Source organism: Lutra lutra, chromosome 6 (genome assembly GCF_902655055.1).
Source record: "Lutra lutra chromosome 6, mLutLut1.2, whole genome shotgun sequence".
Lineage (NCBI taxonomy): Eukaryota > Metazoa > Chordata > Mammalia > Carnivora > Mustelidae > Lutra > Lutra lutra.
This window is the reverse complement of record NC_062283.1, coordinates 132769867-132782114: the sequence shown is the minus strand read 5'-3', so window position 1 is coordinate 132782114 and position 12248 is coordinate 132769867. Positions and strand designations below refer to the sequence as shown.

Below are 12248 nucleotides of genomic sequence, written 5' to 3'. Positions count from 1 at the left end.
TGATATAGCTCTGTTCAGCCAGGGAATTATAAAGGGACATGCTAATAGGATATTCTGTGGCATTTCTAGGTATTAAAGTTTGTGTGGTTTGGATTACTTCTCTACACATAGTCCCGTCCCCCGCCCCAAGCCATTGAGTTTGTATCCCTGAATTTTCAGGCTGTGTTATAGAAAAGTCTTGTTTGTGGAATAGGTGAATTTCACTGTGAACTAGCAGTAATTCTATAAAGTGAGAAAATACTTTTTTAAATGATAAAGATGATGAGGTACTTTTGTGTTTTTCAAAATTAAAAAAACAGACACGGGGACTATTCTCTGATATTCATTTTTTTCCCTTCTCTTACAATAGATTACAAGCCCCCTCCTTTAAAAAAACTTCAAAAAATATATTTTGAAATGTATAATGTAAATGAATATGGATGACTTTTTTGTACATACATTGAAGAATCGAAACTTGATACAAAGAAACTGAAACTTAAGGTTGTTCAGAAGTATCAGATTGAGTTTATTATTAGTTCTCAGTGTCACACATAAAAATTAACTGTTTCTTCAACAAGTGAAAAAATTTGAAATCACTGGCATACATTTAGAGTTTATAGCCTTCAGCAATCAAGCCAGCATTTTTAAGGGGTTAGAAACTCCCAGTAAAGTATTAATTAAATGTAAACAAAAACTGCAATTATCTGCTCCTGGATTCTCTCCCCAAAGACAAGTCCATTTCACCCATTAAAATAAAACTTGAAAATAATTAAAAGGTCAATCTGACTTGGTAAAAATCTGAATGATAGAATTTTTAATGAAGACAGTTCTATTGTTTGGAAGTACAAACTATGTTTATATATTTACTAATTAGTAAAACAAATTAATGAAAAATAATAATATGATAAATCTATGTTACATAAAGTACCATAAGTGTAAGCCTTTCATATTATTAGTTGATTTTGGAAGTCCTCAATTTCTGATTTGGAGAAAAGCTGTTTTTAAAATGAGTTTGTTTTATAAATGAGTCCTGAAAAATAGCAGAAAAAATTGTCTCCCAAATAAAGAGGGCATTTCATATTTGTATTATAAATTCTGAACTGATTGGTTTCTTATGTTTTTACTAGTTCAGTTTTTCTATTCATAAAAAGTATTTTTCTGCTTTAGAAAACAGTCCGGTTGACTTCTGATTGTCCTGTGTTTTGAGGGCATATCCTGAATAATATAAGAAATAAATTGTCTTAGGTTTAAAAGCTCTCATATCTTGAGTTGGTGAAATTTGAAAAGGTTTTAAGAAAGTGACATATTAAAATTTGAATGGTAAATCCTGACTGATTTAATCTGTTGTTGACTGAGGATATTGATTCCTGAGAGAATCACTTAAATTTTCTTCATGTGAGTGATGGAATTATTTTTAAAAAAACAGAAAAACCTCTTCTGCTTTTCTACACGCATTTAAAAATGTCTTGAACATTATTTTGATATAACAATGTATTAGCAATGTAACGTTTCCGTAACTTGCTTTAATGGAAAGAAGCAAGGCTATAAATAACTAAAGCAAGCTGTGTTTTTCACTTAGATTAGAATACAGGTGTGACTGCCCTGGGAATTCACTTCAAGTAAAATCCTGAGGCTTCGTGGTGAAGACCTGACTCCAGTGGGTCTGGGAGGCTGTCAGGTTTCCACATCCCAACTTTTGCTTAGTTGCTTGATGTAACTCACTTCATGTTGAGTTTAGAATGCTCTCGGGTTTTCTCAGCACGAGGATCATCCTTTCAAAAAGCTTTCCTGCTGAGATGCAGAGTAGCAGTAAATAGAAGAGTGAGAGTGAGATGTTCACACAGCAAGTAATTAAACAAAGTAGGCCAAACAGACTATAGAGGGAGCTGCTTGTCTTTAAGATTACTGTAAGGAACTCTGCCACTCCCACCTCTAGTCTTCCCTCAGGTAGTAAAAATTTTAGTAGATTGTTTTAGATGCTCACTGTTAAACATGAAATCAAGTTTTTCAACATGAGAAATTGATCATTCTGAAATGCTATATAAATTTATGTAGTTGCTTAATAACATCACCTTTTTGGTAAATTGCATTTTTAACTAAGTTTGAGACAAATACAGCTTTGAAAACCATAGCATTTACGAACAATTCAAATTATAACTAATTTCAACTGATTTCTCTAATAAAACTCTTATTTGTTCATAGTCTTTTTTGTTTTTGTCAAGCCATTTAAAAATATTTTAGGATCACATAATACTTATTTGATGTAATTACTAGAAAGGTTTTTCAGGAGCACTACTGAGATTTAGTGATTTACTACAAACAAAATTAATGACTTTATTTAGTAGGCATTTGTAGCCCCGAGTGGCAGATTTTGTTAGCTTTCTGTATTATATTTGATTTAAAATCACAATTAGTGAATCAGAGGATGAAGCAGGACCCTCTTAAATCTAGACGCAGTGGAATCTGGTAAAAGTGATTGGGTTCATTCAGTGAACACTTAATGAGAACCTACTATGTATATTGAGCTATTTTGGTGTCGTTTCGAACAACTTTTACCCTCTAGACTCTCACAATATAGGAGAGATGACATCTAAAACATAAGTCATAGTTTGATTGGAGTATGACAGAAATGTGTGTAAGAAAGCAAGGACTCTAAGGAGGACATGTCAGTGACCAACTAGCAGGCAAAAAGGGGAGTCAGGGAAGGCTTCATGAAGGAAGTATGGATTAAGTCATTTTTAAGGAATTTTAAAATTCTGATAGAGGAACAGATACAAGGTAATTCACAAAGAGAAAACTGCTCTTGGCAGGGCACAGCTTGGCAATACATATCATAATCCTTGAAATGTTTTTTGACCCAATAATTCTAGTTTTAGGGATTTTAATCTATGAATGTAAATCTTTTGGCAAATCTGATTATCTTTTGAATCCATCTACTTCTTTTCATTATCCATCACCACCCTAGTCTAAACTACTAGCATTTTTGGATGCATTTACAGTAGCCTCCTAATCTTGGCCTACCCCAATCCACTCTGTTCCCTTCTAATCTGTTTTCTACACTGTAATCAGAGGGATCTTTTCAAAATGCAAACCTGATTATATCACCCTACTACTTGATATGCTTCAGTAGCTTTCATTGCATTTAGGATAAGGACAAAGCTACATGTCTTATGTGGTGGCGTCTACATGTCTTACAAGGTCTTTCATATAGTCTGGCCCCTGCCTTTCTATCCAGTCATGGCTTGAGCCATGTTCTTCTTGCCTTGCTCTTTGTGTTCCAGCCATATTGGCCTTATTTCAGTCCCTGTTCTTGCCATGCTCCCTTCCACAATGAGGCCTTTATACCTGCTGTTCCCTCTGCCTAGAATGTTTTTCCTTTTCCTTCACCTAAACTCTGATTTATCTTTCCTCAGGGAAGCCTTCCCTATCATAGACTCTCAAAACTCCATAAACTCTCCTTCATAACACTTGCTATAATTGTAATTTTATATATGTTGGAGATTAATGTCTGTTTTTCCCAGTAACCTCCATAAATGCTGGTACTGTGTTCATTTTTGCTCACCATTATACAGTCAATACTTACCACAGTGCTTGAAAATCAAGCATTTTTGCAAGAATTAATCAGTAGATGATAGTCATCAACAGGGCATAACCTCAGATATTCAACAGTTGGGAAATGGTTACATAAACTGGACATATTCATGTGGTAGAATTTATGTCATTAACATTTTAGAAGAATAAATAATATAGGATTGCTCAGTATGTTATGTGAAAAAATGAGTTTGCAAAATAGTCATTTATTAAAATACAGGAAAAGTACATAAATATGTAAAGGTTGGTTATCTCTGAGAGGTGTGTTTTTAATTTTTTAAATTTTCTTACAGAGAATGTATTGATTTTATAATTTGAGAGAAAACTGTGTACAAAATTAATGAAAAACTGGCTTTCTAGGTATATTTCAGAAATACAGCAAAAGAGACTTGAAGTTCATTCTGGGCTCCAAAATAAGTATCTGCCCAAATGCATGATTATGTGATGATAGCATTGAACTTGATTATGTAAATTCAATTTAGTAACTGCAGAATGATTCTTACATTAAAGCAAGCCATTGCTGGCATTTTAAAAAATTATTATTATACCCATTCATATGTAACAGATTTTAATTTTAAAATGTTTTGAAAAGTAGTTCCGTTTTGGCATATAGCAATAATGAAACAGAGTGGAGGCCAGAAATTGACTTAAATATAAATAAAATTTACTTTGTGAAAATGGATGCTACCCTTACCTATTAGTATGGAAAAAATTATTTAATAAAGTGTTCATCTGGAACAATAAAAGTTGGCTTCCAGATGAATCAGAAGATTTAAATGTATAAACAAAACAACATAAGATAATTATTTTTAATATAATCTAGGAATGGCAAAGACTTTTCAGAGTATAAAACAGAACTGGAGCCTGGTTGGTGATCTTTACAACATAAAAAATAAATTCTGTATAGAGAAAAAAATTAAAGTTAAAAGAAACAGACTAGTAAAACTTACTTGTACACTCTCCACAAAGGCTAATGTTCTCTTAATATACAAAGAGCTCCTAGAAAATGATCTAGTAGACAAAATGAGTGAAGAGAATTCATATGAAAAGGTGTGTAATTTTATTTATAAAGGACATGTAAATTAAAGCTACAACATACTATTTATCATCTATCAAATTGGGAACAATTGATTATATAGTATAATGGGGAGAATGAGAGGAAGGGGAAATGGGCATTCTCATATTGCTGGTGGGAATATAAAATGTTCCATTTTCTATGGAAAGCAATTTGGAAATCATTTTCAAAATTAAAGATATACATATATTTTGATCTAGCAATTTCATTCAAGGATTTTATCCTCAAGTATTTTATATATGTGTTAAATGAACATGTAAGAATATTTGTGGCAGCATTGTTTGTCATTGCAAAAAATTGGAAACAACCTAAACATAAATCAGTTAGGGAAGTGGTTAAGTAAATAATGATATATCTATTCAATGGAATACTAGGCAACCCTTAAAGAAGCAACACATGTGTACTACAGTGGTGCCCTGTCTAAGATATATTAAGAGAAAAAAAAGCAAATTGTAAGACTCCATGTATGGTATGCTGCCATTTGTGTGGTTTAAAAAATTATATATATAAAATATATATGTACGTGTGTGTATGTCTGTGTGTGTGTGTGTGTTTATGTATGTAAATATCAAAGGATATGTGAGAGTTTGGTAACAGTGGTTGCCTCCATTGAAGGGAACTGGTGGCCTAGAGGACAAAGGTGAGAGACTGAATTTTTTTTTTTAGTATAATGTTTGGTTATTTTGGATTTTTTTTTTTAACCATGTACATGTGATACCTATTCAGAGTTAGTGGTGTTTGTTTGTTTTTTAAGTTGTGTTTGAAGGAATTGGTAAAGCGGATCAAAAATCAAAGGCTGTAATAGTTGTGAGCAGTTATCAAATGATTACTGCAATATTGTTTAATTTTAGATTTTGCTAGAGGTCTTCTAATTCAGAGTTTCGTAGTGATACATGGTTCACTGGAGGGAGGCTCTTGCGGAGTGGGGTCTAAAGGAAGGCTGTGGGGTTCCTTTAAGCAAGTAACATCAAGAGCAATAACCTGAAGTTACTGCTCCTTTTGATATTTTTAATGCATTAAAGGAGGTGCTTTATTTCTTGGAATCTACTTCAGCTCGCCACAGAGTATGCAGCTACCTCTTATGGAGAAGGGATCTTGGAGCTACCGTTGGAGTTTATATTCTGGGTGCCTGAGGAGCATGTTACACAGCGCAAGGTGTAGCCCAATGACAATGAAAGCACAGGGTAGCAGGGATGTTGGTTGCCCTGGGGAGCCCAGCTCTAGGCCTGAATTTCTGTATTCGCTGTATTAGATCTCCTAGTCACATGCATCTGATGTGTTATTTAGCTTCCTGCAAGGTGGCTACCTAATAGTGCATGTATGTTCTGCAAAAATAAACATCATTGTTATTTTGAAATATTATTCCTTATGTGAAAAAGGTTGATTTTGAAATTCATATTATTACAAACCTCATTTAAATTTTAATTTTCTTCTATAATTATATAACGAAAATGTGATTTTTTTCACCAAGCACCATGTTGATGCTTCCAAATGCCCTTCTTGTGCTGAACAAATATTATTTACAATGTGAAAAAGGTTGGGAAACACTGTTCTGGTCAAATCATTTTCATTTTATATAAAGAGAACTGAAATCTAGATAGGTAAGCTCAGGGATTTGTCCAGTGTCCTATAAGTTGATTATGTGGGGTAGGGGTGAAAACTAATGATCTTGACTATAACTCTCACTGCTTCACACTGTCCCCCCAGACATGAGGGAAAATTGGAAGAAGGCATTGATAATAGAAAGGTGAACATACTGAACCTTGGAAGAATTGTTAGAAGACCTGCATGTACACAGTTTAGAAATCTTTAAGGGCCTACTGTGTGTAATAGTGCTTAGAATCTTCCTGTAGAGTAGGTTGTAGTGGGATTTGTTTTATGACTAGGTTTAAGGAGGTCGGGGTTAAACAGATTTCAAAGGATGTTATCAGTAGCCCTAGACATTTCAAAGAAATGCTCAGCAACTTACTGAGATATGGGATATGGTATGTTGTATGTTACTTTGGTACCTGGCTGCCATTTTAACACCGCAGTGATACTAAATAAGAGAGGAAGGAGTGGGAGTTAAGGTACAGTGACCTTGGGTAAAATGTGTTAACTTATAGTTTCCAGGTAAGATATAGATAGGGCAGGAGTAGGTGTTGTAGGCAATTAAAACAAAATTCCACTGTTTAAACATAAAGTAGATACATTTCTGAGACTAAAATTATAAGTAAAAATAAAATCTTCTTAATAACGGTCTAGTTAACCTTTTGGTGTGTTGGTGTTTTTTTGTTTTTTGTTTTTTGTTTTTGTTTTTGGTTTTTGGTTTTTTTTTTTTGTCATTTAAGTTTTTCAGATGATCTTCTGTGTTTCTTCCAGTTCTCTAGCTTTTTAAATATTTCTTTTTTTTTTTTCAGTGAAAAATATTTTGTTGCTTAATTAGTATTGGCAAACTGGACTGTTTTCTGCAGCAGAAATTGAATGTATGCCTAGCAAAGTAAATTCTGAGAAAAAAGGGTAGTAATTGTCATTGTAAATGTTAGGGTTTTTTTTTTTGGTCCAATTCTATTTCCTTTTTAGACAATAGTTGTGGGAAAAACTAAGAATTTGAGGCCAATTTCCTTGGGGAATTATTTAATTTTCTTTGGGCTGAGAGAGAATTTACTATATAAACGATTCAAATAATACAAGAAAGCGTGTTACCTCAAAAGTGCTTGTGTAATAAATAACAATATAACAAGAATTTTCTATTTTTCTTCCATTTATTACAATTACCAAGGAAGTATAACCATAATTTTAAAAATATCTTATTTTGCGTATATATTTACACTTCAAAGTAATTTATATATTAAATTAGTTTTTGTTTGAGATGGTGAAATGAAAGGTTTTGTAAGTAAGAATACATGTTGATATGTGAAAAAATGTGAAGTTAAAACATGTTGGCATACTCCTAGTTTCTCAGAACAAGAAAATGACTAATCTAAATTTCATTTCAGAATAAAAACCAAGACAAGCCACATAAAAGCAACCTAAAAATTAAACTGTCATCATATTATTTGTTTTAAAACTATGGAATAATATATCTGAGGAAGATTTCTCTCAAAATTGTTTTTCTCAATTTCAAGTAAGTAATTTATTTTGGTTAATATATTGGGGATGAGGGGGGTTGGGGGTAAGCCTTGGCATTGAAGTTGAAAAATCCTACTCATCCTTAAAGTAACAACTCAAATATTAACCTCTTTAAAGCCTTTTGTGACTCCTTTGCCCATTCCCAAAAGGTTATCTCTTTGGATTCCCATAGTCTTAGCCCCCTTTCGCATTGCTGATAAAGGACTTAATACATGTAGTGTTGTATTTGTTTGTAGGGATAGTCACATGGCACCCTTGTGTGCCTCCCTGCCCTCCTCCCCAGCCCTTACACTGTCTTCTGCTGAGGGACCTTGGTCAAGCTATTTTACATCTATGAGCCCTAATTTCCTCCTCTGTAAAATGAGTTCTAATAATTTTTACCTCGTTGAATTATTGTGATTAAACAGTAATCAGCAAATGTGTGGCATGATATCAATATAACTGTTACTTTCTTTACTCTTCTAACCCAGAATCTGCCACATTATTTCATGTATACTAAGCACTCTTCAATTGAATTGAAATGAAAAATGGAATTCTTGTAGCATTTATTAATTTAGGGCAAACTAAAATTACCTGCACATTGTGGTGTAAATCTTTTTGTAGTTGGTCACTACCTCTTATGTCTTCAGGCTAGGTAATTACCTTTTAAAATACTTTTAAAGAATTGACTTTTTAATAAATACCCATTAGGCCTGATTTTTCTTTTTTAACTATTGATGTATTTAGAGAAAGAAAAGTATCCAGGCCTCATCTTGCCTTGAAAAAGGCTAATGTTAAGCCATTGATTCAAGGAGTAACTATAATTTTCCAATGCTGCAGATTAGGTTAAGTTTATTTCTTCTGAAAGAGCCTTATTTTCCAAAGCCTTCAGTAGTGCCTTCTTTATTAAAGATGGTGTAGAAAGTATTGAAAGTATGTGTGCCAGAGATCACAAAGATGATAATTGGATTTATTGCTCTCTTGTTTTTGCCATTTGTGAATTCATAAAACACAAAAACTGAAGCCTTTGGTTTTTAAACCTGTTTAGAATTGTGGAATGTGGACCAAATGAATTCATTATTGCCTGGAGTTTTGATTTCTTCATATTTTCCCTATATGTTTTCCCAGGTTTGGTTTGGTGTTTTTTTTGTTTTTTTTTTTTAATAACATTGTTTTTTAATTTTTTTCATGAAGTCGTTAGAAAGATTTTCAAATTAATTTTGATAAATCACTGGTTGATGATGCTTAATGATTTTAAAATAGAAGCCAGGTTAGTCAAGACATTACTTTTGAGTCATTTTACTAACAGAGATTATAGGCCATTTATTGACCCCGTACTTATGTGTCCACTTTTAGAGTGAGTGTTTTAATCTTTATAACAACTCTATAAAATGGGTAGTATTATCCCCATTTTACAGTTGAGGAAATGAGGCTTGGAGAGGTTAATTAACTTTTGCCTAAAGTTATTTAGCATATATTTACCTCCTAGCATGTGAGGATTAAAATGAGGGAATGTGTATTAGCCTAAACCGAAGAAGCAGAGAAGCAAAATCTGAGATTCTGGAATTTGATAATCATTATTGAGACATGACTGTGACCATGAATATATTCTTATTCACTTTTTTTGTGTATATGATAATATACCCTGCTACTCTGTACTGACCCTTTTTTTCCCTGAGCAATAATTAAGTCTCCTCTCAAATTCATGTTCCCATTTAGACTAGATTGTTTTGTTTTATGTATATGTGCTTATAAGGTGATAATGGGACTTGACTATAATATCAGTCTGATACAAAATATCTTTCTTTATAAGTTTAATTTGATTTAGCAAGTAGTGTAAGAATATATTCTCATTGTGAAATTTAACAAACAGATGAAACATAAATTTTCCTTAATCACCACCAATTCTTTTTCCCTATCCACTTGTATTGGTTTTTGCATAACCTCCCCAAAACATAGTAGTATAAAATAAGCTATTTGTTAACATATGATTCTGGGATAGGCTCAGTTAAGCAGTTCTGCCCCTGCTAGTGGCTGGGCTGCTTATGGGGTGCAGTCAACTAAGAGGTCAGCTGGAAGGTGCTTGGTCTAGGATTGCTTCATTCATATGTCTGGGTATTGGTGTGAACTGTTGGCTAGGGTTCTAGGGTGCCATGTGTCTCCAAGTAGGCTAGCCTTCAGTTGGAGGCAGTAGTAGTAGGGTTTACAGAAGCAGCAAGTGAAGGCAAGCCCCATGTATTTTATCTTGTTCCATGGGCCAAAACAAAACATGGCCAAGCTCAGAGCAGTATGGAAAGGGTTTCCTAAGAGTGTGTGACTCATTAGGGGGCCGTTATTGTAATAATCTATACCACTATTGCTGTCTGACTCATTTTTCAGGAAACATTTGTCAGTGTGTTGGTGGTCTGCTCTTGAAAAAGTATAGTGTTTAAAAATGTATTCAGCAATTCAGATAAATTCCTCATTCCTGTTTTATTTCATTCTCATCATTGCTCAGCATCATTCCTGGTCCCATTTAATCAACAAATATCTACTGAGCCCCCACTAAGTGCACAGTAAGGTATTAGGTGGGCAGCAGATCACTGGAGCAAGATCACTGTGTTCATCATCCAAGTTTCTTAAACTTCCCTACCTATCTGCTCTATTACATGAACAGAATTCTATAAAAACAGGCAATTACAAGTTTTCTGAAAATGACCAACAGCCCACACAAGACAGAATATATCTTGTATACTCTATTTTTTAAATATCTTATGAGAATATCTTCAAAAGAAAAAGTGTAACACAGAGGTTGTTTTGATCTGTACTCCCACCAGCAATATGAGACTTTTTCCATCTCTTCACCAAGTTTATGTTCTCAAGTGTTTTGATCTTTGCCAATCTAATAGATAAAAACATGGATCTCAGTGGTTTTAATTTGCAGTTCTTTTATTACAAGTGAGACTGAGTGTCTTTCCATATGCTTGAGAGCCATTTGTATTTCCTTTTCAATGTACTACATGTTTATCTTTTATCCACTTTTCTTTTTTGGGTTTTGGTCTTTTGTTTATTGGTTCCAAAGAGCTCTTCATATAATAGGAAAATTGGTCTCTGAATTGACTTTCAAGTATTTTTCCCAGTTTGTTTATTCTTAGGGTAAATACATTTTAATTTTTTCATTTTATAAAGAACTTTTATATCTTAATGAGGCTTTAGATCACATTTAGTTGAAGTTACCCTTAAATATTAGTCATGGGAGTAGAAGAAAAAGATCCTGACTTTATCACTTCTTATTTAGAGAACTTACCTTTAAAATGCCGTAACTTAAAATGAACAGTTTCAGAAGGATCCTGTTTTTTATTCACTTTTTTTTCCTCAGTTTAGTTCTATCCTGAGACCACCCGTTTTGGGACTATTTTTAGATGATTAGACTGTGTAGCATAGGTGGAAAAAATTCTGTGTTACTTAGAATAACTTGTTAATAATGTTGCTTTGGGTCTTGTTCAGTTTGTGTGTGTGCGCGCGTGTGCGCTTGTAATGTGTACAACACATACATATATCGTAGTAGTGGTTCAAGCTGGGCTCTAACTCATAAACTATTCAGCCAGCCTTTACCTAATCAATCAGATAGCTGTATTAGGGTGGCTAGATTAGGCTAGCCTTTACTCAGTGGGCCAAATAGAGGAAAAACAATGGACTCTGGTCTTTTTTGAGAAGGCAGTAAACCTGCCCACAATCCAAACAATATCCTACATTTTTAATAAGGTTGTAAGGAGCTAGACGAGGGTAGCAGAGGCATTTGTGACCTCATCTGCAACATCTGACATTGTGAAATACTATGACTTCTGTATAAAAGGGGATTAGAAAATCATGAGGCTTTGGAGATCAGTGTGTTTTGAGTCATTTAAGGTAGTTTTCAAAAGTTTTTAAAGTTGGCAAACCCTTCACACTTAATTTTACCCAGCAGCATCCAAAAACAAAAAAGAATCCTTTCGTGATTTATAGTGGACAATGGTGGGCAATGGTAGAAAACCAGTTTTTGCTATGCTTTAAATTTTAATTTTTCAGAGTTGTTGAAGTGTTCTTTAGGATCTGTTATATTATCGTTATCTTTATAAATGTTTCATTGACAAGAAGTTTTCTGGGTGGTAACTATAATTCAATTATAGTGAGCACTTAATGTATATAATTGTCCAGTCACTGTTGTATACCTGAAACTAGTATAATATCATATGTCAGCTATACTTTAATTAATGCTTTCCATTTATTTGATACAAAATTGTGTGGACATACTATTTCCTTGACTGAAAGAAATGTTAACATTTCTGAGGTTGTAATACATCTTACAATATGTGCATTTAATATAGTAGTTTTCCCTTTTGAGAAGTTGATATTAAACTGATGGGATATCTTCTAAGATAAGAGTTCCTAAAAAAATATAGCATTTCATAATTTGTTTTCATCCTCTGTACATGTATTTTTTTTATGTAATATGTCATGGAATGAAATTGCTTCCCACTTCATTTTGTTCTTC

At 33.3% G+C, this 12248-nt stretch overlaps 1 protein-coding gene across 3 annotated transcripts in view; it reads left to right on the top strand.

The window, feature by feature from the left end:
* Window positions 1-12248, top strand: part of REV3L (REV3 like, DNA directed polymerase zeta catalytic subunit) — a 187496-nt gene that overhangs the window by 2515 nt on the left and 172733 nt on the right. Inside the window, exon 1 of one of the 3 annotated variants that reach the window (XM_047734504.1) lies at window positions 7626-7751. The exons of the other annotated variants lie outside the window; for them this stretch is intronic. The gene's annotated coding sequence lies outside the window, so the exon portion shown is untranslated. Of the gene's footprint in view, window positions 1-7625; window positions 7752-12248 lie in introns of those variants that run through there. 3 annotated transcript variants of the gene reach the window in all.